The following is a 24,455-nucleotide window of genomic DNA, read 5'->3' as shown; positions in this document are numbered from 1 at the left end:
AGCTACAGCTGGAAGGCTGCGGTTTCCTGTTGAACCACAAAATCTTTAAGCATTATTAACTATGTTAGCACCTCTGGCTGTGCTCACGCTGCTAATGGTAGTAGCATAGTCAACAATGCTAAAGGAGATTGACGTTTCAAATTTAAACCGCATACACTGACCTAGGGGGGGACCAGAGGATCAGCACAATGTTTCTGCAGCACTGCAGTTGAGTTGTGACGGCGTTACTAGCAATTATGGCTGAATATGCGCCCCTAGCTACATTGCAGTGTGGTAAAAGAGTGGCAAAATTAACAAACAGACAAGTGTAAAAATTCTCTGTGGTTACCGATTAATGGTTAACTGTTCCTAGTCTTAACATCTCATTGCTCTCCTATAATAATAATACATTTTACTCATAAGCGCCTTTCAGAACACTCAAGGACACTGTACAGCAATAAAACAAAACAATAAAAACCACAGATAAAAGCTACACAGAATGAAATGGAACAATGCAATTACAGAGAGTATGATATCTTGAATAGGTGGGTTTTGAGTCTAGATTTGAACAGTGGAAAAGAGTCGATGTTACGGATGTCCAGTGGGAGTGAGTTCCAGAGTTGGGGAGCAGAGCGACTGAAGGCTCTGCTCCCCATGGTACTGAGGCGGGCGGAGGGCACAGAGAGGTGGATGGAGGAGGAGGAGGATCTGAGGGAGCGGGAGGAGGTGGCAACGTGGAGGAGATCCGACAGATGGAGGGGTGAGGTTATGGATGGCCTTGAAGGTATACAGAAGGATTTTGTAATCTATTCTGTGTTTAACCGGGAGCCAGTGGAGATGCTGTAGGACGGGGGCAATGTGGTGAAATGAAGGGGTTTTGGTGATGATGCGAGCGGCTGAATTCTGGACCATTTGAAGCTTATGGAGGGTTTTTCGAGGGAGACCGAAGAGGAGAGAGTTACAGTAATCAATGTGGGAAGTGACGAGGCTGTGAACAAGGATCGAAGTGGTGCGGGGGCTGAGGGAGGGGCGGAGACGATTTATGTTGCGTAGATGGAAGTATGCAGACCGGGTAATATCATTGATGTGAAAATGAAATGATAAAGACCTATGTCACTTCCCCTCTGACTAAATGCTCATGGCTGCTCACAATAGCTTGGTCTACAGGTGTGCCCTCTGTTCTGCCAGTGCTGCCTGATTACCCCCTTTCTCTGTCCTGGCTTCGTCATCGTGGATTGACCTTACAACTCCAGAGCAGCAGTCACTTAGCATTGTAATTTGTAGGCAGAAAGCTAATCTTTCATGAAGTGCTTGTTATTATCTTTCCATGGACACATATCCCCTCCTCCTCAGTTCACTTGACATTCTCTCCACAGCAGGAAAAAGATAGCGTTTAATGAAACAAATTACATTCCCAATCACAAAGTGCAGATGCAATGAAGAGTACTGTCTCTAACAGACCCTATTAACACCTGCCATTAATACTTCAATCAAGATAGTGCACCGATCAGGTGTATGTGCATGTCATTCACACCTATTAATGAGGATCTGTCCTTTGCAGTCAGATAAAAATGTGATTGCTTCTCCCACCCAAAAGTCAAATCAGCATTTTTTGCATTGTACATCATGATACTCGCAAGAGAAAAGTGGTTTCTGGCAGCATCATCACTTTGTAATGCAGTCAATATTAAGATCATAAAATAACAACAACCTGCCGACTGTGAATGGATAGAATGATTGCCTCGTGTTTAATTACAACTGTCATCCTACATCAGCTTCAGTGATAACAGGCGCTTCGCATGCACACATTCACACTCATTAGACAGCTGAAATCGGCTGACTTCGCGCCCATCTGTGAGCATAATGGTTTCCCTCCATATTTACATAACATTACTGACCATCATTGTAGAGTCGGGGACACTGTCCTCATACTGATTGCCGTGCTGTGAGGCATGTTGTGTACTGTCCTCTCACGTGCGGCTCTGAAAAGAGGCAATCATCTCTCTCACTGTAAAGCCCTCTGCTGTTACAAAATCTATTTTTCAGCATTAATTATTTACCCACTTCACTGACTTCACCTGAAAACATGCTGTCTGTTGTTGTTGTTTTTTCTCAGTAAAAAAACACTGCTACTCAAGAAAATAATAATTCAGAAAAGGCCTGCACGGCTTTTGCAGACGCTAAACCTGCACAAATAAAACAAAATAGAGGCAGTGTCATTCTCAAAGCACCAACAAAGGGTGTGATGCACCTCTATCTGCACTGCCGACAAATAGTGCCATTTGCACCTGTTTAAGTTGAATAAAAATAAAAGCAAAAAAACATACATTTGGCCCAAAACTGGCCTAATTATATGCAAATGAGCCTCATCGCAAAAACAGTCCACTTCACAATGGTCACATGATCAGCTCTAATAGCCACATGCTGTTACGGGGACATTACGGAGCAGAGAGCGGTTGCAAGTGATGTAGAATTTGGTGCTATCAGTAGCCGCAATCTATTCTTTGTCTGTCAGTGTCAGTTTTCTTATGATCTGTCCTCTTTTATTACTGACATTGCATATCAGTTAAGCTCAACATGTTTCTAGGACCACTGTCAAGTGGTGGAACAACAAAAATGTGGCTGTGTGACGGGAGCATTAAGGGTGTGAAGCCACTTACAGTAACAAATCTGTGTGAGGAAAAAAAGAGACTTGTTTCTCCAGAGGGACCATTTTATAATCTCACTTGCCTAATGTTGTTGTTTTTTTTAAACCAAACAATATTCCCCTATTTTTAAATCCTGGCAACAAGCTCAGGCAACACTTGGCTTATCCAAAGCACAACAATACAAAAGACAGACTGAGCAACAATGTGCATGCTGTGACATTAGGTAGTGCAGTCTTGTGCATATAGATGAGACAGCCACTCTCTAATTTTACCATTCTCCACAATCACGTGTGCTGGGGCTCGACCCCTGCCACTTTATGCCATTTAGTAGCATGTAAAATTGCTCTATGAAAAGGCTCATAATCTTAACAGTCACAGTATATCTAAAATAGCACAGAACATTAACAGGACAGAACATAGATGATCTTATATTTTCGCTTCTAAAACCCTCATCTCAGGGAAATGTGTTCAAATTACAGAAGCTGCTACTGCAAAACTGTCCGTATTTGTAGTTATAATTATGCTGATAATCTCAAGAGCTTAAACTTCTGGACGGCAGTATCAGTGGAGATCATGTCTTCAGAGGAGTAGGAGTCCTGAAGGGAAATTTTGAAAGGTACCCTGCTGCTCATGAACAGTACTTACAGAAAGCGCAACCTCCCCCGACATTTCAAAATGCTAACCACAATATAATATTCAGCACTTCTGCACCCTACCGAGCTGTGAATAAACCAACGGTCTGTCTGGCAAGTCTTGTAATTGCTTTTGAGAAATGTTTTTGTCCCATCCTTAACCATGAGAAAAAAAAGAGAACTCAAATAAATCCAATCTAGGAATCCCCTGGTGTGTCTGCCGCCGGCAGAAATTGTGAATTTCTTAAATCAGCATGTCTGCTGATGAAAGAGAATCCTGGAAAAATCCGAACTTGAGAAAAAAAAGCCTGAGCCTTTCTGAGGATGTCTTGAATAAAACATCTATTCTTGTTGGTATATGAGCAAAAAGACAGAGACCAAAACACAATGTTGTTTTGATCTATATCTGTATATGTGCTCTGATTCATACGTGATCTTTTGTTTGTGACTGTTATTGCTGCTGTTGGATTACATGCAGTATTATGTCAGCAGGGGAAGTGTTGAAGCAAACATCCCTTCACAGATATCATACAGCTGGAAATTAATGAAAAGGTGCAATTCTGCGTGCAAACACACATCACCAAGAGTCATGTGTTATCTCATTTAACGCCTGAGCCTGATTATTTCTGTAGAAATTAGGTGTTGGGTAAAATTTAGTATTACAGAAGAACAGTTTACTGTTGCTGTTCAGTTCAAAATAAACGATAGTTTAACATGGTAAAACATGAGCATATGACTTTGGGACTACAGTGGAGCTCTATGTAACAGAGAGCTAAAATATATCATGCTTTGGATTTGGTCCTTCATAGGAGTTGTTGACATTAAAGGGACAGTTCACCCCCAAATCAGAATTACATATTTTCCCTCTTACCTGTAGTGCTATTTATCAGTCTAGATTGTTTTGGTGTAGTTTGCTGTGTGTTGTGGATATTGGTCGTAGAAATGTCTTCCGTCTCTTAAATACAATGTAACTAGATGGCACTTGGCTTGTGGTGCTCAGATAGCCAAAAAATACATTTGAAAAACTCAACAGCAATGTCTCTCCAGAAATCATGACCCAGTTACTCAAGATAATCCACAGAACCTGTTGTGAGCGGTTTCATAAGGGAACTATTTTCTCTCCCAAAGTACACCCACCAACCGTATCCCTGCGCAAAAGGAAGCATGCATCTGTTAATGGACGAGAGGCTCGTGTTCATGACCACAGGAGATTTTTATGCCATCCTCTTCAGCTGGGCTGTAATGTCAGCTCGCAGTGGATGCTTGCTTCCTTCTGCGCAATAATTTTTTCAAATGTAATTTTTTGGTGCTTTGATCACCACAAACTGAGTGCTGTCTGGTACCCCTTTAAGGAAGATTAAAAGATTATAACTGTCTAATGATAATTTTGGCCCTGGTCACACAGAAAACGTTTTGCAAGTTGCAAAACACGAGGCACAATTCAATTAAAAAATTGAATGCCACAGTAAAAAAAAGCTCACTGTGCCTTTTTATTGTTGCCAGGCAACCACCTCATCATGTCCTTTCATTGGTCCTCCCATGTAATCAATAGTTTGTTGGGCAGAGGGAAATGGAGATTTGTGAGTGGGTACATGAGATCCTAAAAGAGATGGTGGATCACGGAGAGCACCACCAGCTGGTCCAGGAGCTTCGCCTCAATGATGGCTGTTTCTAGGCATATTTTAGGATGACAACCTGCTAGCTATTGTAAGGCCATACAGCTCTGGGTATCCAGTAACTGCTACCACCAATTTCTCCTCCATTGTTTACCAACTGTAAACTTGTTGTCGTGACCACCACAAAAGGCCCACCTCGCAAATCATCCGATTGGACAATGGGGAAAAAGATGATGAAAAAATAGATGACATGGGCCGAGTTGAAGCTTTTTTGAACTTGAGGAGATCAGAGCGTGTCAATAAAAATGCCAGGCACCATTAAAAACAAATACAAAAAGGTGCCTCCAGCTGCTTAAATGCTTTCAGTGTGATTAACAGACAATATTTATGATTAGCTGAAAGTTAAATCTAGCAAACTAGAAACCCAGCTAAAGATGCATGTACACAAGATAGTCCAAAGTAAGACAAAGGTTGCTCATGTTTGTTGGATGTGTGAGCCGCTAACCTCTGGCCATAACAATTTTATAAGACAGCTCGTTTTGGAGTTCTTCTTACCACAGCTGAACATGCAGCTTTACAAAAAATGCACATTACAGCTTGATTTCCCTTTCTCTCACACATTGTCTCTTTCACCCATGTTTCCTTCTCTCTCACACATCCAAATACAGACTTGTCTATTTTCTCCTCCTCTTCTAAGTCTCTGCCCCCACATCTGCTTCAGCTGTGGCTTGACAGGCTCAACAATATTCCAAGCTACCAAGAGACAGCGGAGCAATTAGAGGCTAAATAAAACATCTAGTCATGTGTAAATGTGAATGATGTGTCAATTCTACGTCATTGTCCCATATATTAACATCCAATCTGAAGATGCTGGCAGGCTAAATTTAGACGTGCATTTAGATTTCAGGCATAAGGTATGGAGGAGTGATATCTTTCACACTCATTAACACATGGAGCAGCTTGTTCATCTCATTTTCAAAGAAAAAGACATAAAAAGGTTCATAAGCAGCCACATATGACATATGCGTCGATCAGGAAGGGATGACATTGTGTGGCTGGTGTTGTGTAAGAATGGCTGTCGTTGCTAGCAAGAGATGTTTGCAGGTTTGTCAGTACATGTGACACATTGGAGCAGAGTTTTGCCACAGGCCTTAGTGCAGCTGCCGTATATAGAATAAACACAGACACATTTTGAAGGCCCGCCTAAGGCTGCAAAGTCTGCTCTGTACCCATCCAACTCTGGTTTAGGTTGCAACTGATTACCGTGAAGCGCACTAACATGGATATGGTGAATGTTTTATTCATTTGTACCTCATCAAATCAGTCTTAATCACAGGATGAGCCAAATGTTTAGATGCAACAAGGATCATGTGATTAGCAGCTGTTTACATATCTGCAGACTGTAACCATGTAATTGGAGTATAATTCTGTAATTCTCCTTTTCATGTGGATTAAAAGCCATAAAAGTTGTACAGACAATGGGTCATACAAGCACATACACCCACACACACACGTTTTGCAGAGAAAGGTTGATTGACCATAGAAGCAAAGACTCTAGCAGTTCATAACCTCACAAGCCCAAACTGCTAGTTACAAGTGAGTGTGTGGCTCTATTAGCGTGCACTCATGTTGTTTTGTTTCTAAAGCCGAAGGCTGTGACTGTGCCTCCCTTCATCTCTCTCTCTCTCTCTTTTTTTTTTTGATAGAAGCCTCATGGAGGAGCTTTTATGCCATGTCATGTTTTGCTCTCAGTTTTTTTAAATGATTATAGTTGTAGAGTAAAATGATGCACCATTAAGCTACAAAGAAAGGACACATTTTAATCTCACTAATGCATTTCATACATTAACATAATATTCCATTTTCTTTAGTCTCCTGTATATGCGGTGGGTTAGACTTTCACATAGAAAGTTTCCATTGAGGATGTGAACATGAACCAAGTATTATGTTACATTTGAATGAGGATGATGTTAAAAAGTGGCACACACTCACCACACTTTGGTGACACAAAACTGGTTGAAAATCAGTCAAGTATCCCTTTAAGAATTATATTGTATATTATATTATAATACTGTGAAGCTACCGAGGCTTACTAAATCACTATCCCAAGGTATCTATGACTCAACACACAACAGTATACTTCTAAATGCATACATGATTTTGCCATTAAAAACATGATAAAAGCATATGTTCCTTCATACATGACTGATTCTGGCTTTGTTTTTTAAGTGCACTTGTCAATGTTTCTAAACTATCAATAGATCAAATGACTGTGTAAACCTTTAGGAAATGATTACCAACTTTGCACTTAATGTCAGCTCTATGAAGCTTTTTACCATCTTTCAGCTCGTTGTTTTGGTTCATGGCCTGCCAAGGCGTATTTATTTATGTCTTCATTAATTTATTTAATATTGAATTCAATGGCATTCCAATGGTGGGGTTTAGGCAGTTCATAAGACTTTGTTTAGTTTAATAAAGTTGAATGAAAATAAGGAAGGGAGAGAGATTAAAAGTACAGTATAAGGATGTGAAAATATTGAACAATTTATTATGCCATTATTAAATCATTGATTATTTGACGCTTTGAAGGCACAACAACTGCATTGCCATTGAATATTAGGTTGGAAAATACAACATTTGCCGATTTAACTTAACTTCTGGAATAAACCATACACTCTTCTGGTCTTCTATCTGCATACAGACACAGGTAATTGTGTTGATTGAACAGATGCACAAACAGATAAAGGCGTCTCCGTATACCTCTACTGAGCAGGAGAAAGACTAAGATAACCACTAGCGTGCAAACATTGTGAAGCAGCTAAAGAGACAGTTATTTTGCTAGGGAGTTGGCAGAGACCAAAACAAAGATAAAACAGTTTGAAGGTGATAACGCATCAACATTTAGAGCCTGTTCCTCTGCCCCCAAGTGGCCAACAAATCTCGTCATACTACTTTAAGTGAAGCCCTGACTAATGTCTACCATTTGTTGCATTTCACCAAATGTGATTTTGTTCTCAAAATTCTGACCTTAGAAAAACAACATTGTCATTCTTCGCACCTTTTCCCTGCCCTTCACCAGATCCTTACATCTATCTCCACATCTAAATTAAGCAACACACCAGAGACAGTATCCTGAGGCAAGAGGCAGCCCCAGTGATGCAATGTCAGAAATAAACCTATGACTGTGAATGTGTTTGACAGCCTTTGCCACTATTTGTAGAAACCTTAGTGTCAGACACTTAGTGCACTTTGTAGGAGATGAAAATGTCATATGCCATTGCAGAATGTTGCAAACGTGTCTTGTTTGAGCCACATGGGTGCAATGAAAGGTAATGATGAAAGGAAAAGACAGAGATATTACGCTTGCTGTTTCAAGGTGGAACAGAAATGATGCTATATTTGACTCCAGAGTCAAAGTGAGAGTGAAGGTGAGGAGGATGTGGATAACCAATCTTGATTTGTCAGATTGTGGTGTGCTGTGGCAGGATGGTTGATATACATATAAGTCCTAGCATTTTTAAAAACCAATGAAATGTCGATCAAAATCAATATTATCCTATAATTTATTTACATTTTTTTAAACATTTTATCCATCCATTATCAAATCCCACAAGTTTTGGGTTTTTTTTCTTCAAAAGTTGCTAAAAAAAAATACAAAGCAGGTTGCATTTAAGTTGATTGGGGCTTTCTATCTCTATTCTGGCAATAAAATCAAGAGGACGACATTACAGTGACACACAAAACTAAAGACTGTTCCACTTCCTTTGCTGGATCATGAAGTCCTTAAAAGGATAGTGCACCCAAAAATGAAAATTCAGCCATTATCTACTCACCCTCATGCCAGTGGAGGCTCAGGTGAAGTTTTAGAGTCCTCACATCACTTGTGGAGATCCAAGGGGAGAGGGGGTAGCAACAAAACCTAATGGATAGGGTTGGGTCGGTATGAGAAAAAAAAGAAAGAAAACAGTCCGGTTTTTGTGAAAAACCGCATCAAGTCAGTAATACCAGATTTTCGCCAGTTGGGGGCGCAATTGACTTATTTAAAATAAAAAACGACCTTAGGACAACAGAGTGACAGCAACACCTTGTTTATTTTATTCCTTACAAATACATTTTGTAGCTTACTCAATCAGTGCAAACAAGGGTTGCCTCCTTCATCTGGCTCAAAGCCAAAGTGTTGCCATAGTGGCGCATTCTTTGATTTCTTCAAGACTAAATTGTCCGCCATTATCGACTCCCTAGGCTACAGTGGAGGCCTTGGCACATGCGCACTCGCACCCCCTAGCTCAGTCCTCGCCCCACCCCCACCCCCCCTCTCTCCTGCTCACTGCGCACTTGGCGAAGAGGCAGACACAGGTGCTCACAGACTCGGGCGTACTATAAGCGGAGTGGACTCTGTGAGGAATGTCCGAAGGCATTCGGGCTTCCATAGTCGAGCGCACTTCCGCATTGTAGTTTCCTGTAAAAATGCGTGGAGCGGAGTCTGCGCGGTCGTGCTTTGCGTGCACAGGGCTTGTGGACGTCCACTTTTACCGGGCAGACCTCCGCGGAGTTCGCTCCGCGTACGTTCCGCCTGAGTATGCAGTCCGGTTGGTCTCAAAAAAAAAAAAAAAACCCGGTCCAAGACGGAGTACCAAACCGAATTGGTATGACCGAGAACCGACCCAACCCTACTAATGGAGGCTTATGGTACCCCAGATTCAAACATCCAAAAACACATAATTGAAACCACAAAATATCTCCATACTGCTCATCCGTAGTGATCCAAGTGTCCTGAAGCCCCGACATAAAAAGTTGTTTGGAAAAACGTCATTTGAACTCTGTTTTTAGCCAAGAACCAACCACCATAAGACAAGAACCAATGATAATCATGTCTCTTGAATAAACTGTTTGAACTATAACCCAATTTGCAAGTGAGCTAACTGGCATGCTAACAGACTTGCTGTTTTTGTGGCTGACTAGCCCTAGCACGTTCCTGGCAGGCTAGCATTAGCAGTTACCGAACCACATTTTTAGCAAAGACGGGCAAGTAAATGTCATTCAAACCAATCAAGTTGTACTGTTGCACACATATATAAACAGTACAAGAGAAGAAGTATAAAGCACAAAAAAGTTGATGTACTCAAGTAAAGTACAAGTATCTCAAAGTTCTAAAGTACAGTACTTGTGTAAATGTACTTAGTTAAATTCCACAACTGCTAAGGAAACTGATGCAGGTAAAAGAGATGACCACTAAAGAGGAGGAGGAGGAGGAGGAGGATGAGAAAGAAACAACAAATTACAGCAGCGTATGGTTCCAAGACTCCTGAGAGACGTGATCAAATGCAGTCTACTGAAACTATAGCAATCTCATGATAAAAATCACTGATGTTTCTGGACTGACAGTAAGGTCAATTTTGTATCAAGAGAAATAAATCCATAATGGTCATATTGGTGCAGCTGCAGTGAAAACATCTGCAGAGTCTAATAGTCAAGGCAAGTCATTTCTATAATAGCCCCAAGCACAAATTTACCTCAAAGAACTTTTCACATAGAGACAGACAACCACATTCACACCTACAGCCAATTTAGAGTCACCAATTAACTTAGCCTGCATGGCTTTGGACCGTGGGAGGAAGCCGGAGTACCCGGAGAAAACCAACGAGATAGGAAGAACGTCTAAACTCCGCACAGAAGGGCTCTCCCACCCCCCACCCTGGGTTTGAACCAGAAACACTCTTGCTGTAAGGCAACAATGCTAACCACTGCAGCCCTGTGCCGCTCTTTCAGATCTCAACTGAACAGTAGATAATTAGTGTACTGTGTCACTTTCTAGCGTGACAGGGTATTATCTTTTCTGGCACCAGATCACCCTCTGTTCTGAGTGGTGCACCAGCCAGACAGTTAAAACTATCTATCTAACTATCTCATGATAAAAATCGCTGATTTTTCTGGACTGACTGTAAGGTCAATTTTGTATCAACAGAAATAAATCCATAGTGGTCATAATGGTGCAGCTGCAGTGAAAAGTCTTTTCAAACTTTTAGAGTCTAACAGTCAAGGCAAGCCATCCTTTATATAGCCCCAAAGCACAAATTTGCCTTAAAGAACTTAACATACTGTAAAGCATGGCCAGATGACCTCGTCTCTACCACGCAGGCCTGGAAAGAGGTTACTCAAACAAATAAGAGGCAAAACTGAAGGAAACCATTCACACAGATTGAGAGGGGGAGTATAAAAGCAAAAATGCTGTTCTTCATATTTTAGAATTGGCAATGTTTGGCAGAGGCCTAAACATTACAGAGGGAGACAAAATTGAAAAAAATGAGTGGGTGAGGAGATGTGTCAAACCTCCGGAGAAACAGCACATTTTTATAATTCGCTCAAGTATATGCAATTATCTCTAATGAGGCACACAAGAAGGGACATAACATGTTCTTGTGAAACCCACTGGGATACGGTCATCTTCCAGAAACATTAACTGGATTTGTAGATGCTGGTTCAGTGATGAGAGACGACTGTGGTGTCAGAGAGAACCAGTGGCAGCTTAGATGTTTTAGATCTTTGATGCAGTGACGGCAGTGAGTAGTGGTTGAGACTACAGGCTGACTCATTTGAATGCTGGAGAAATACATGTCATAAAAAAGCATTTATTTGTGAGCACAGCTTCTTACTGTGACACATCACACTTGTAAAGTGTCATTCACAATGTCATAAACAAACACTGCACCATATTGCCAGAGCATAAAACACCACTAAGTGTTATGGCACATGCTCAATCGCCCTTATATGTCAGCATGCTCTTATGGGAGAGCAAGGCATTTTTGGATTAAATAGCTTTTTTTGCATCAGTGATTTCAATTTTGTGGTACCCCTTGCTGTGACTTTTCTAAGTCCTTTTCTCATGAAAGACACAGTTTCCCATTTATTATGTTCTATTAAAAAAAGTATTTTCTTGTGTGCATTTTGCTGAATTGAGTCAATTGAGACCTGAACCGAAAAAATGTAATTATCTAGTATTAAGTAGTTAGTAGTCTTTCATTATAATGGGAATCCAAACTGTTTTCCACATTTTCATTTGTGTTAACTTATGAAAAAAACAAAGTTTGAATTTCTTATGCAATTAACCTTTCACTAAGCCCCACCCCTTTGTGATAGTCCCACAAGCTGTCAGAGTAAGCATGGAGCCCACACTTTAACTAACTGAGCAGCAACAACAGGACAAAAAATTCTTGGTCAACTAAAGTCGTACATAATCTTCAACTAATCGATTAGTTGTGGAAAAAAAAAACATCTGCACGTTATTTTTACTTCTGCGGTGGTGTGTCTGTGTCACTCTGCAGTTACACCTCCAAAACACTAGTCAGCGGTGGAGGACTGTGTTTAAGTGCTGTAAAGTTTAAAAACACAAATCAGCTTCACTATAACTCGCAGCATTCTCAGACAAACACTTGTCTTTATCGGGACACATTTCCCCCACCAATACAACATGCTAACGTTATTAGCACAAGCCTATGGCATTTTACATTGTATAAATTAGCCTAGCAGCTAGCGATCTTTACCTCTTCTCATATAAAACCAGGGACAACAGCAACTTAACAAAGCTAACGGTACATAATTTGGCTCCATTACAACTCACAACATTCACCGACAAAACAACTTTCTTATACTAAACACGTTTCCCAAACAAATACAACTTGCTAACATTATTAGTGCCAGCCTATGGCATTTTACATTGTATAAATTAGCCTAGCAACTAGCAATCTTTCCCTTGTCTCATATGAAGCCAGTATAAATCTCGAAGTATAAATCCCTGAAGGATAAATCACACACAAGACTTAAAATGCTATTTTAGTGGAGGCTTTACTGTCTTCACAATTTATTGTTTCTTATCTGTGAAATACAAGTAAACACAAGCTTCGTTTCCACTGAGGGAAATGGTGTCAGTGTACAGAAACTGACAGGAGGTCTGCGTCACCACGACACCTCACACGAGTGTGAGGGTGGGCGAGTTCAACTTTCTGTCAACAACAGGGGTATTTTGAAAACACCCACATTTTCACAAGTAACTTAGCCTGTTCCCCCACCGCAGGAAATAATGGATTATTCCTGGAAAGCTGTTGATGTAGCACTCCTTATGAAAGTAACATGGCGATTGTTCGACCATTGAGAATTTGGTCGGACGAGAGCATAGCGACCGGGGGAAGTCAAACAACATTCATCAGTGCACACTGTGATGACACACAGCTGGTTGAATATCAGCAAAGTTTCCCTGCTTCCCTTCACTGGTTCCTGTACAGCAGGGTCGGTCTTTGTTTCACTGTTATAATCATTAAAAATCAAAAGCAGCATGTGTATACATTCAGTAGGCTGTACATTCAGTAGCTAGCTAGCTAACCCTACACTTTTCAGGGTTTGATTTTGGTTTTGGAACAGGAAAGAAACGTATATCTTTTTCCAACCTCTCCAGGTAACGAGTATCATTAATACACGATGTGCCCCAGGCACAACATTTAGCTCCACATCCACAAAACCAGCCTGAAAATGAAGGAAATCTGAAACTGCCTCTAGATGTCTGTCTCTATGTTTCAGCCCTGTGATTGCCTGACGAGCTGTCCAGGGTGTACCCCAGCTCTCCCCCACTGTTAGCTGGGATCAGCTGTTGACCCTTATTGACCCCTGTAAAGCTGTGACGGATGATGGATGGATGGATGGATGGATGGACGGACAGACGGACGGGTTATGTAATGATAGACAGTTTATTTTTCATAACCATGGCTTTCTTCGAGGCGAGAAGCGCATACAGAGAGCTGGCACTACTTCAAATATATTCACAGCTTTTTATGCTTCCAATGTTACAGAAGGAGAAGGATCCCAAGCTGTTGTATTCATAAGTTTCATCTTCTTGAGTAACGGGGTCTATGGAGTCTCTGTTTTCAAGGCAGTGAAACTGAAAAGCCTTCCATCTTTAATTCCCATGAGCATTTGCAGCTGTGTCTTCTCAGGGGTTTACCAGCACCCACGGCTCCCTTGAGGGTCCTCCCTTTGGATTCACGCAGGGAAGCCAACCAACGCAAGAGCTGTTTCATTTACAGTAAAGGCACATTGTGCCATATGAAATTTTAATAGTGGAAAACAAAGTATGCTGGGGAGAGAGTTGGGAGGAAGTAGTTAGAGGACTGAAAATTACTGCACAACTTTTATCCTGTTACAGATGACATTTAATAGCTTTAGCTGACAAACACATAAAGTCTCTCTGAAGTTACACAGAACTGTAATAAGTGACCAAAACCATTATTCTATATTGCAGGTGTTGGTTTTTCATCTGTTGTTTGCAGTTCTTATACAATATCACCTTCACAATTGTATTCACACAAACTCACACTCACACATATAGATATTTTTTGTCACTACTGGGAACATTGAATTGACCCACTTTCATTCCCTCAAGACTTACCCTTAACTCACCCTGTGCATTACCAAAATCCAAACCTTTCTCTCCCCTTAACCTAAACTTATTTCTTTCTTTGAGCAAACAACAGGTTTTAATCCCTAAATAAATGCTTAACTTTATGGGTAAGGTTCTCATAATGGGGCTCTCTGAACAGATCTGAGTAATGCCATTAGTACAAGTACACCCAAACACACAGCGACAATGTGCTACACTTGCACCTGGACTGTATTACACCAGAGAATAGACTGAGACCACTAAAACCCAGCTGAAAATTGCTTTGAAGCCAATTGACAGACTCTCAGTTTCTAGGTCATCAGTTCCCCACAGGGCCTTGAGTAACTGGTGAGAGAATATAAAAAACAAAGCAACAAATGATGCAGATGAAAAGACACACATGCTGAACAAATAGAAAGTCTCTGATGCTTACTGCAAAGAGTTGCTTTATCGTGTCTCCAAATGCTGGATTTAGAGTTGGGTTAATGCAAGTACAATGACTGGTTTCATGCCGCAGCCTATTGTGTAAAAAAGTTAGCTTCTTCGACACAAAAGTACCATATGGTGCTAGTAACTGATGATCAAAGTGCCAAACAGGTAAGATAAAAGTCAATGAAAAGTTTAACTGATCTGCAATGTGTATGGCATAGATTATTTGCAGTCAGAGTTGTTATCAGGGTTTCCATATACATCACGTCTTGTGACAGTGATATTGGTTACACATTTTGACAACTTTCATTTAGGGCTGTGCGATATGACGATATATATCGTGTGACGAAAGAAAAATGTCGTTTCATATTTTGCTCTCTCGTTTATATCGTTGTGACGCAAATTACACTTCTTACGGCAATATTTTTCGTCATTTGGAGTACAGCCTCAGGACAACTTTTTATTCAGTGGATTAAAATGTGCTATATCGGGATAGGTATTGTTATCAGGATAAGAAATGATGTATATCAGGATATGAGATTTTGGTCATATCGCCCAGTCCTACTTTCATTATAATCCATCTAATTTCTGACACTTATCTGTCACAGTGGTGGCAGACTAAGCAAGGCAGCCCCGACTAGGCCTGTTGCGATATGCGATAAGTCGGTTAATTGTATGGTAAATTAAAAGGGAGACGGTAACTTTTCTGGCCGCGATTAATTGCCATATTCATGCGCATGTTTTCCTCGTCTCTCTCCACCAACAAGACTGGACGACAACAGCGTTCACTGCCGTGCATTGTCTGGCAGCCAGGTGAGTTGGTTCATTAGCGTAATGAACGGAGGGAAAGCTCTTGTCATTGAGTGTCTTTGACTCTGTGGGGGAGGCGGGGCTATGGGCTACACACACACACACAGTGCAATCTTCGTGAGGGGGAGACGAGGAGGAGAAAAACAAACAGCTGAGCATAAGAGAAAGACAGGGAACTTGTTCCTAAACCAAATGCCACGGCCCCTGTGTGGGAGTGTTTTGGATTTAAACCAAATGACAGAGGGCAGCCCAGTAATTTGGACGAGCCGGTGTGCCGGGTTTGTTCTAAAACCATCTCAACAAAAAGAGCGAATACAACCAACTTAACTGCACACCTGAGAATGAGAGACTGACAGTCTATTTTTTGTATTTATGAGGTCTTTATTTATTTATTTCTAATATTTAAATTTTGTCTTAAAAGCACAATATTATGCAATATTATCGCTTATCGCAATAATTTCTGACGCAATTAATCGCCCAGCAAAATTTGTTATCGTGACAGGCCTAGCCCCGACATCATTCCCTCCAGCCACATCCTCCAGCTGCAATGGTGCTCACACACCAACTCCAATTTCCTAGCCAGGTGTGGCTTCACATTTTGAAAAATTAAAGGGATAGTGCACCCAAAAATGAAGGTGGAGTTGTACTCTCCCCTTGGATCTCCGCAAGGAATGTGAGGACTCTAAAACTTCACCTGAGCCTCCCTCGGCATATGGGTGAGTAGATAATGGCTGAATTTTCATATTTGGGTGCACTATCCCTTTAATGCAGGTCTCAATTAAATGCCAGGTCTGGTTGCCACTGATGCTGCGAAGCAATTCATTTTTATCAAAGATCTTTGGATATAAAACCTCTTGAAGCCCACAGATTGTCAGCTAACTGCTTGAGCAAAGATCAGTTAGCTGCTTAGATCATGAATACAAATATAAATGTTTAAACTTTTGTCGGTATGAAGATGCTACACATCATTAGCCATTAAAAAGGTGGTGACTCCCTACCTCTGACACAGTCTTTAAGTCTGAATGTATCTCTGCTTCTCCAGTATTTATATTCCTCTAGTCTGTAAGGGTCCACTGATCAAACAAAACAAAGCAAGTTTTAATCAAAATTAATCCAAGTTGTGAATGTTGTTTAAAGTTATGCCTGCTGCCGTAATCCTCGGGTGCCATAAAACAAGCATCATAACTCCCTCTCTGCAGAGGGCTAGCACAGATGTGCTGTCAGAGCTAGATCAAATGAATGATTCATAACTGAATGTTATAATGTTATGTGATGTTATAAGATAGCCTAATTTTTTTTCTCACTGGTTTAAATAAACTATTTTACAGTATTTCCCATCTTTGCTGAGCAAGAGTTTTGTGTGAAATTAATCTTAAGCCCATCCCCCATACAGATGACTGACGCCCGGGCTATTCATTTAAGTTTTATTGTATACTACACGCCACTTCATTCACATTATGTGTATCAAATGAAGTTCCCTAATGATATTGTATTGCTTTAAGAGTAATTGTATTGGAATAGATATGGTTATTTTTTAAAAGATACCCAGCCGTGGAGGAGGGGCATGCAGCTGCAGTACGCCCCAGGAGAAAAACATACAGTGAATCCACCTTCGCTTGACATGAGACTTACAGGTACTAACTCTCATCCTAACTGCCTTTGACTTGGCTACAGACCATTAGCTGATCTCAAAATTGCCTCGCTATCATACCTTTTAGCTAAGTGCATTGTTCTGTTGGTTTCAATGGACCATGGCCTTTAACAAGTGATGGGACAATTTGCGATGGAGTAATAAAACAATAAACAAACGATACATGCAGCAGAGACAAGAGACTGCCCACAATTACTGTTCCACACTGTCTGGAAATGAACCTCCGTCTGTGGTGGTGGGTGTCTGCCACCCTCACTGTAACTGCAGGTGCACAGCTAGGCAACAAGTTGAACTCACTTCCAGTAAGGACTGAAGATAGCAGATGGCTGTACATTTTTCTTCCATTTGAATGTTTAACTTTGAAAATAGTGTTCTTCTGTACTTACACATGCTAATTTGAGTGTATAAGTTTGTTCACACTTATAAGTATGGCAAAATGCAATGCACTGTGAGTACCTGGATGATGTACTCATGATGGTTAAAGAGTTGAGTGTGGTACGCTGTAAACTACTCACCCTCAATGGTCGCCATCTTGGCTATATCACAGAAGGTGAGGAACACCAAACTTGTTAAGCTGCAGGGGTTGTGATTGCTTCGGTGAACAAGCAAACAAGCCAGTAGGTATTTTGGCGGGGGACAACTGTGGTCACATGTTGGCGGCCATGCTCCATCCTGTTGCAATCTGCCATTAAAAACAAGAGGAAGAAAAAGCTGTCAAATGTTTAGATCATCATTTGCAGTAAGTGCACAACGGTCGAGTTCGATCTGAGAAAACACTAACCTAACAAAACACAGTGTACTACATGGAAGTACACTAACAAAAGTATCTTAAGTGAGGCATAAAAGTGTTAAGAGTTACAGGGTTAATTGTGTTTTTAAAATGATTAAATGCAGTGACTCAAAACTGTATTTTTCACCAAAGTATAGACGAGCCATGAAATTAGCTTCTTTGTGATCGTGACATTTCAGACTGTAACTTGGCCCGTTCCCTTTTTATAAGACGATAAAACATTTGCGTTAAACATTCAGCAGTAATTTGACAAAGAACCTGATAACCCTTACAATCATAAGCTGCACTGTTTGTTCTTTTCCCCTGTTTATGAAGTATGCCTGCACACATTAACAATTACTTAACTCACATGGAGACATCTGTGAGGTGCTGAAGGGGATGTTGGGGTGAGCATTCCTATGTTTCACACTAATGTCTGCTCCCATACGGCTGCACCAAATTGTGTAAACAACTTTGTTTAATCCTAGCCTCTAGACAGTAATGACTTCCAGAAGACAATCTGTTACCTGCTCTTCACTGAAATATGGGCAAACTTTAAAAAGTAAATTAATAACTAATTTTGTGCTAAATTTGTGATATTAACTTCTTAAATGTGTACTGTGATTCAAAAGGACCCAAACACTACAGTATAACACAATTCTTCCAGTCCGCTTTCTTTTGATAATTACTTTCCCCAATTAGTTATGCAAAGAAACTGAGAGAACAACCTCACACTGATTATTTCCTTAATGGTAAATATTTAACTAGAGTGGATTAGATGTCTACTCTGCTGTGTGGCAGCCTCTGTGTTCATTACCCATGATCCCACAGGTCTGAAAGCTCGGTTTGTTGATTGCCAAATAGGTAAACACATCAAGCATACGACTGCAGCTCTGACTTTTTCCTGGGAAAATTGCAACAACCTCAGGCCATTTAGAAAAGAAATATTAAACCACTGTTGTATTGTTTTTTCCACATGAAATGTTAACAAGGCATCCAATTTGATATTTGGCAGGGTAGTACCGAGAAGCGACAAAGTAAAGCTAATGAAGACAAACACCATCAACCTCCAACACTGAACTACTGTAACATAGAGCCAAAACTAAGAAACTCTTGAGAAGAACTAATATGCTTGCACAGATGCACATTAACAGATTGCAAACACATGAACAGAAAATTAGGCATAAACACAACACACACGCAGCAGATCACCAACACACATGCTCAAATTAAGACGATGATCATTTATCTAAACCTAAAAAGACTTATGTTTTCCTAACAAGCAACTCCTTATGTCCTGCAAACAATGACAGTTCTCTCTTAGTTACAGGGGAAGTCCTCCCTAACAAGCTTACAAAGCATTAGGGCTGCCCCCTAATAGTTGACCAAACATTAGTCAACCACAAAGGTCATTAGTCGGCAAGATTTCATTGGTCGCTTAGTCGCAGAAAAACAACAACAATAAAAAAAAAAAAACTCTTGTAGGAGCTGCGCCTTGTTAAACTAAATCAAAACCTATATGACTGCACCATGTGGGAATTTAATTTGAAAGGACAGACACAGGAAGTGGCCACACTCAGCAGTCAGACAGGAGTCACTTTAATATACAGGGCTGGTACCTGCGGTTATTACACGGGCTAGTTAACAACATGTTGGTGTGTGGGATCATTTTGAGAAGGTGAAGGATGAACTCAAGCTGATATGTAAACTCTACAGGCAAACATTTGCCTATCATTGGTCGATTGGTAGCTACACGCCCATTAGCCACTTAGCACAATCATTACTGCTTCGCCGACAGCGTCATTAACAGGCAGCTTGCTCAGTGTGTGACGTGCACTTGTAGGTAGGTTCATTAGTACGGTTTTGTATTTCTCTGTAATGTAGCACAGTGTTAACAATGTTACTGATACTATTTTTTCTCACACTTTCATCTCAAACCATTGTGTTGCCCCGTGCAAAATATATCATTTAATAATTAAATTAATATCATAAACATGTGGGTGACTAATCAACTAATGGCCCTAAATGACGACTGTGGCACCCAAAACTGCAGTTTGTATCTTGTCTCCAACATTTTTTTTTTTTTTTTTTTTTTTTTTTTTAGTTTTTTAAACTATGACTACACAACACATTCTGACTCCGACCTCATCACATATTTTCGTTTGGTCATGGACTTTCCACGTCCAGATACAACGTGAAAGGGGGTGGTGTTTTGGTTGTTGACGTTCTGGGAGGCCATGTCAAGTTCTGTCTGTTACATGCATTGTCTTCTCTAAGATAAACTCCTGTTTTCACAGGAAATGTATATACAGTTTATATACAGTCTCTTTCAAAATAAAGGCACTATGTCAGTACAACAACAACAATCACACGTGGTTGGGTTTAAGCAACAAAAGCATGCGGTTAGGTTTAGGAAAAAAGAACAGTTTGGTTTTACAATCTTACGGGTAGCAAACGCCACTCTCCTGGGTGAAAGTCACTGTTTGTTTGACCCATCCCCCACAACCGCCCTAGTCACACTTTCACCGCACTGACTTTAATTCTTGTCCCGCTGTGTTCCCCCCTGACACTGCCAAGCGCCATTAAACTATAACGGTGTCCAGCGACAATATCATGCCGATGTTAAAGACAGCTTTTTTCGTCAGTGTCTGATGAAACCAGGCTCAACTACAATCTTTTAAGAGACTCTAGAAAAATTCAGATAAAGATGACTGACTTCTACAGTATGCAAATGTATTAGTACACGTTGTTAGTACAGAATATTTCACTATGTTAACCAATAACAACATGTGCCCTGATAAATATTATCTGTGAATAATTTCTAAGTGATTGTATAGACCTTCCCTGAATGTCTTGTGTATTTCTTACTTGTGGAAACAAAAAATAACTATCATCTTTTGTCATACTCATATGGCATATTTATCACCTGTTTGATACTTCATAAGGATAAGTTTTATTAAGCACTGCACTTAAGTCAATGAGCCTCAATAACCTTGATTGCATTTATACCTTGGGCAACATTAGTAGTCTCTATTGCATATCACATCAAAACATCAACTCTGTTCAAACAAATATTGGCGAAACTTGGGCTTTTAAAGTTAAAACACATCTACCGTATGTCAAACAGCAATATTCACATCCGCTGTAGGGTTTAAGCATTGTAACAAACCTTTCAACAATAAATATTTCTGTATTTCTAAAATTGCCTTTTAGGAAACTGCTTACTTCAACATGGAGAGGATGCAGCTCTAAGCTGTTTATGTGTATTCATGTATGTGTGAATACCGTTAATGCATGGTCAGTAAGGTTTCCAGAAGGCATACATACACATACTGTTGTACAAGCACACACACGTGCACCCGGTGTATATGTGTCAGACAGGTGGGAATCCGACGGCCATGAATTAGCTGGTAATGAGGCTCTTCTTTGTAATGTGGAAAGGCAACCATCAGCTGAGGGAAATGAAAGGTCAAGCTGTGAGAGCTGCCACAAACTTGTTAAAAGGTCAAACTCAGCATTGAGGCATTTTCAGCCAGGTTAAGAAAACCATACATATTTATGTATGTGGGCTGTGCATGAGTGTGTGTGTTTATCTGTGATGTTGCAGTGTGGATACTAGGTCGATGCACATTTTATTATTTTGTTTCCTTGGCATTGGAGCACTGCAGGCTACACTGCTACAGCCTTATAAATAATGTATCTTTGACATGATGACACTATTGTTAACCTCTGTATTAACTTACACGGTGTCCCTGGGGAGATACAGTATGTGGCCCTGTGGCTGTGAGTCAAGATGCAGTAGAGAGGCACGAACATCTGTTTTTATTTTATATACATTTAAGTATAGGCAGACAAGCGTACATTCACTGTGAGCGGGGATTCTTTGCTGTTGTCCCTTTTAGCTGTTTTAATAATTTACAATACATCCTCAGATTCCCCGGGTGTCACTCTGGAGTGTCCTTAAGGCCGCCACTATCACAACAGACTGAAGTAAATAGAAGCTTTATTTTTAAAATAGATGAACACAGCTAGATCTGACATTTGAGTATGCAGTCTTAAAACTTTTTCGCTGGTTCTCTAGGAAAGGACACAGGACTGAAAATTAGTTTCCCAGCGTCTAATAGCGATAAGACATTTTTAAGCTAGAGGCAGATCGATAAATAGACTTGGAATATTTGTAGGGATGGGAATCGAGAACCAGTTCCAGTTGAGAACCGGTTCCAAATGGTTTGATTCATCCTAACTGTATGTGTCCGAGCTTATCAATTCCATGGATTGATGCTGTTGTTTTTGTTTTTCAGACAGTTGCACATTGCAAAACATTGATGTCAGAATCGTGACTCTGCACTGCTGGAAATTTGCAACAAGGAGTCATGACAGTAAGGAAGACACAGTCCAAAGCACTGGTTCATTTTATGAAGATGATAAAAAAAAAAGGCTGCTTATAATGTCTGTAAAATGATCATCTGAAGTAATGGTGGAAACACCAGCATTATGCTGAGAAATCGTTCTACACAACATGGGGTCAAATTTCAGGATTGCCATGTATCTGACTCTCTACGCACGACTGCCACTGCTTCCAGACTGAACAGCATGTCCATTACTAAGACTGAATACTCTATGTTACAGTAACTCTAGGACCACACAGGCAGCCTCAGTGGATTTTTTGTTAATAAAATAATAAAAAAGTTACAATGACGCTGAAAATCTGTACTTTTTACCCTACACAGAAACTTGATCAGGAATAAATAATGGAATCGATAAAGAACTGCACCGATCAGCACAATCTATAATGGCGTTGGTATAAATAAATTCCTGTATTTATGTGTATGCCAAAAAATAACAAGAACGTTTGGTGCAGAAATGCCAAAGATCTGATAAGAAACAGTGTTGCATTACATAGTTTGTCCACTAGTTTAACAGTATCAAGTGTAAAATGTACTCTTTAGTACAAAGCTTGGTCAAAAATGTTTATGTGTTTGAACAACAACAAAAAGACTTCAAATCTTTCAAATCAGAGCAGCTGTTCAACTGTTTATTAATGCAAATAGCTAATCAGCCAATCACGTGGCAGCAAATCAATGCACGTGGGCATGTAGACATCGTCAAGAAGTTCAAACTAAGTATCAGAATGGGGAAGAAAGGTGATTTAAGTGACTTTGAATGTGGCATGGCTGTTGGCGCCAGACAGGTTAGTCTGTGTATTTCAGACACTGCTGATCTACTGGGATTTTCACGCACAACCATCTCTAGGGTTTACAGAGGATGGTCCGAAAAAGAGAAAATATACAGTGATGCCAGAGGTCAGAGGAGAATGGTCAGACTGATTCAAGATGATAGAAAGGCAACAGTAACTCAAATAACCACTGGTTACAACCAAGGTCTGCAGAAGACCATCTCTGAAGGAACAACACGTCAAACCTTGAAGCAGATGGGCTACAACAGCAGAAGACCACACCAGGTGCCACTCCTGTCAGCTAACAACAGGAAACTGAAGCTACAGTTCACACAGGCTCACCAAAACTGGACAAAAGAAGACTGGAAAAATGTTGCCTGGTCTGATGAGTCTGGATTTCTGCTGCCACATTCAGATGGTAGGGTCAGAATTTGGTGTAAACAACATGAAAGCATGGATCCATCCTGCCTTGTATCAGCGGTTCAGACTGCTGGTGGTGTAATGGTGTGGGGGAGATTTTCTTGGTACCCCAATTAAGCATGGTTTAAATACCACAGCCTACCTGAGTATTGTTGCTGACCATGTCCATCCCTTTATGACCACAGTGTACCCATCTTCTGATGGCTACTTCCAGCAGGATAACGCACCATGTCACAAAGCCCAAATCATCTCAAACTGGTTTCTTGAACATGACAATGAGTTCACTGTACTCCAATGGCCTCCACAGTCACCAGATCTCAGTCCAATAGAGCACCTTTGGGATGTGGTGGAACGGGAAATTCTCATCATGGATGTGCAGCAACTGTGTGATGTCATCATGTCAATATGGACCAAAATCTCTGAGGAATGTTTCCAGCACCTTGTTGAATCTATGACACCAAGAATTAAGGCAGTTCTGAAGGCAAAAGGGGTCCAACCTGGTACTAGCAAGCAAGGTGTACCTAATAAGGTGGCAAGTGAGTGTATATAAGAATTTAGTTGTGGAAGAGTAAGGTTTAACGAGGAAAACATACTATGAACCCGTAAAGTTGACGATGTAAAAGACAGCAATGTGTTGGCATCAACATATTTTCCAACAACACAGTTAGATAAATTTGATAGGACTTGCTTCTCTCACCACTGTCTCAATAATATGTTGTCAAGACTTAATCTCTCAGAAAATATGAAAAAGTAAAATAGAATAAATGACTCACGACACATTGGGCCTCTCTTCACGCTGTGAACACTGTGTCACTTGGGAGGTAGATTACTCTTATTAGCAGTCGGAGAAAAGAGATCTACCAGTGGGGGTCTTGTATAATGCTCCCCATTCAAATCC

General features: G+C 40.5%; 1 protein-coding gene across 1 annotated transcript in view; it reads right to left on the bottom strand.

Annotated features, from left to right (window-relative positions):
- Positions 1–24,455, bottom strand: part of LOC117267497 (leukocyte cell-derived chemotaxin-2) — a 226,760-nt gene that overhangs the window by 96,048 nt on the left and 106,257 nt on the right. The window contains exon 2 of the mRNA XM_078172568.1: positions 17,708–17,874. The gene's annotated coding sequence lies outside the window, so the exon portion shown is untranslated. The remainder of the gene's footprint in view (positions 1–17,707; positions 17,875–24,455) is intronic.

The sequence above is a fragment of the Epinephelus lanceolatus genome, chromosome 11 (assembly GCF_041903045.1).
Source record: "Epinephelus lanceolatus isolate andai-2023 chromosome 11, ASM4190304v1, whole genome shotgun sequence".
Classification (NCBI taxonomy): Eukaryota; Metazoa; Chordata; class Actinopteri; order Perciformes; family Serranidae; genus Epinephelus; species Epinephelus lanceolatus.
Note: the sequence above shows the minus strand (reverse complement) of the source record. Positions and strands in the feature narration are given on the sequence as shown.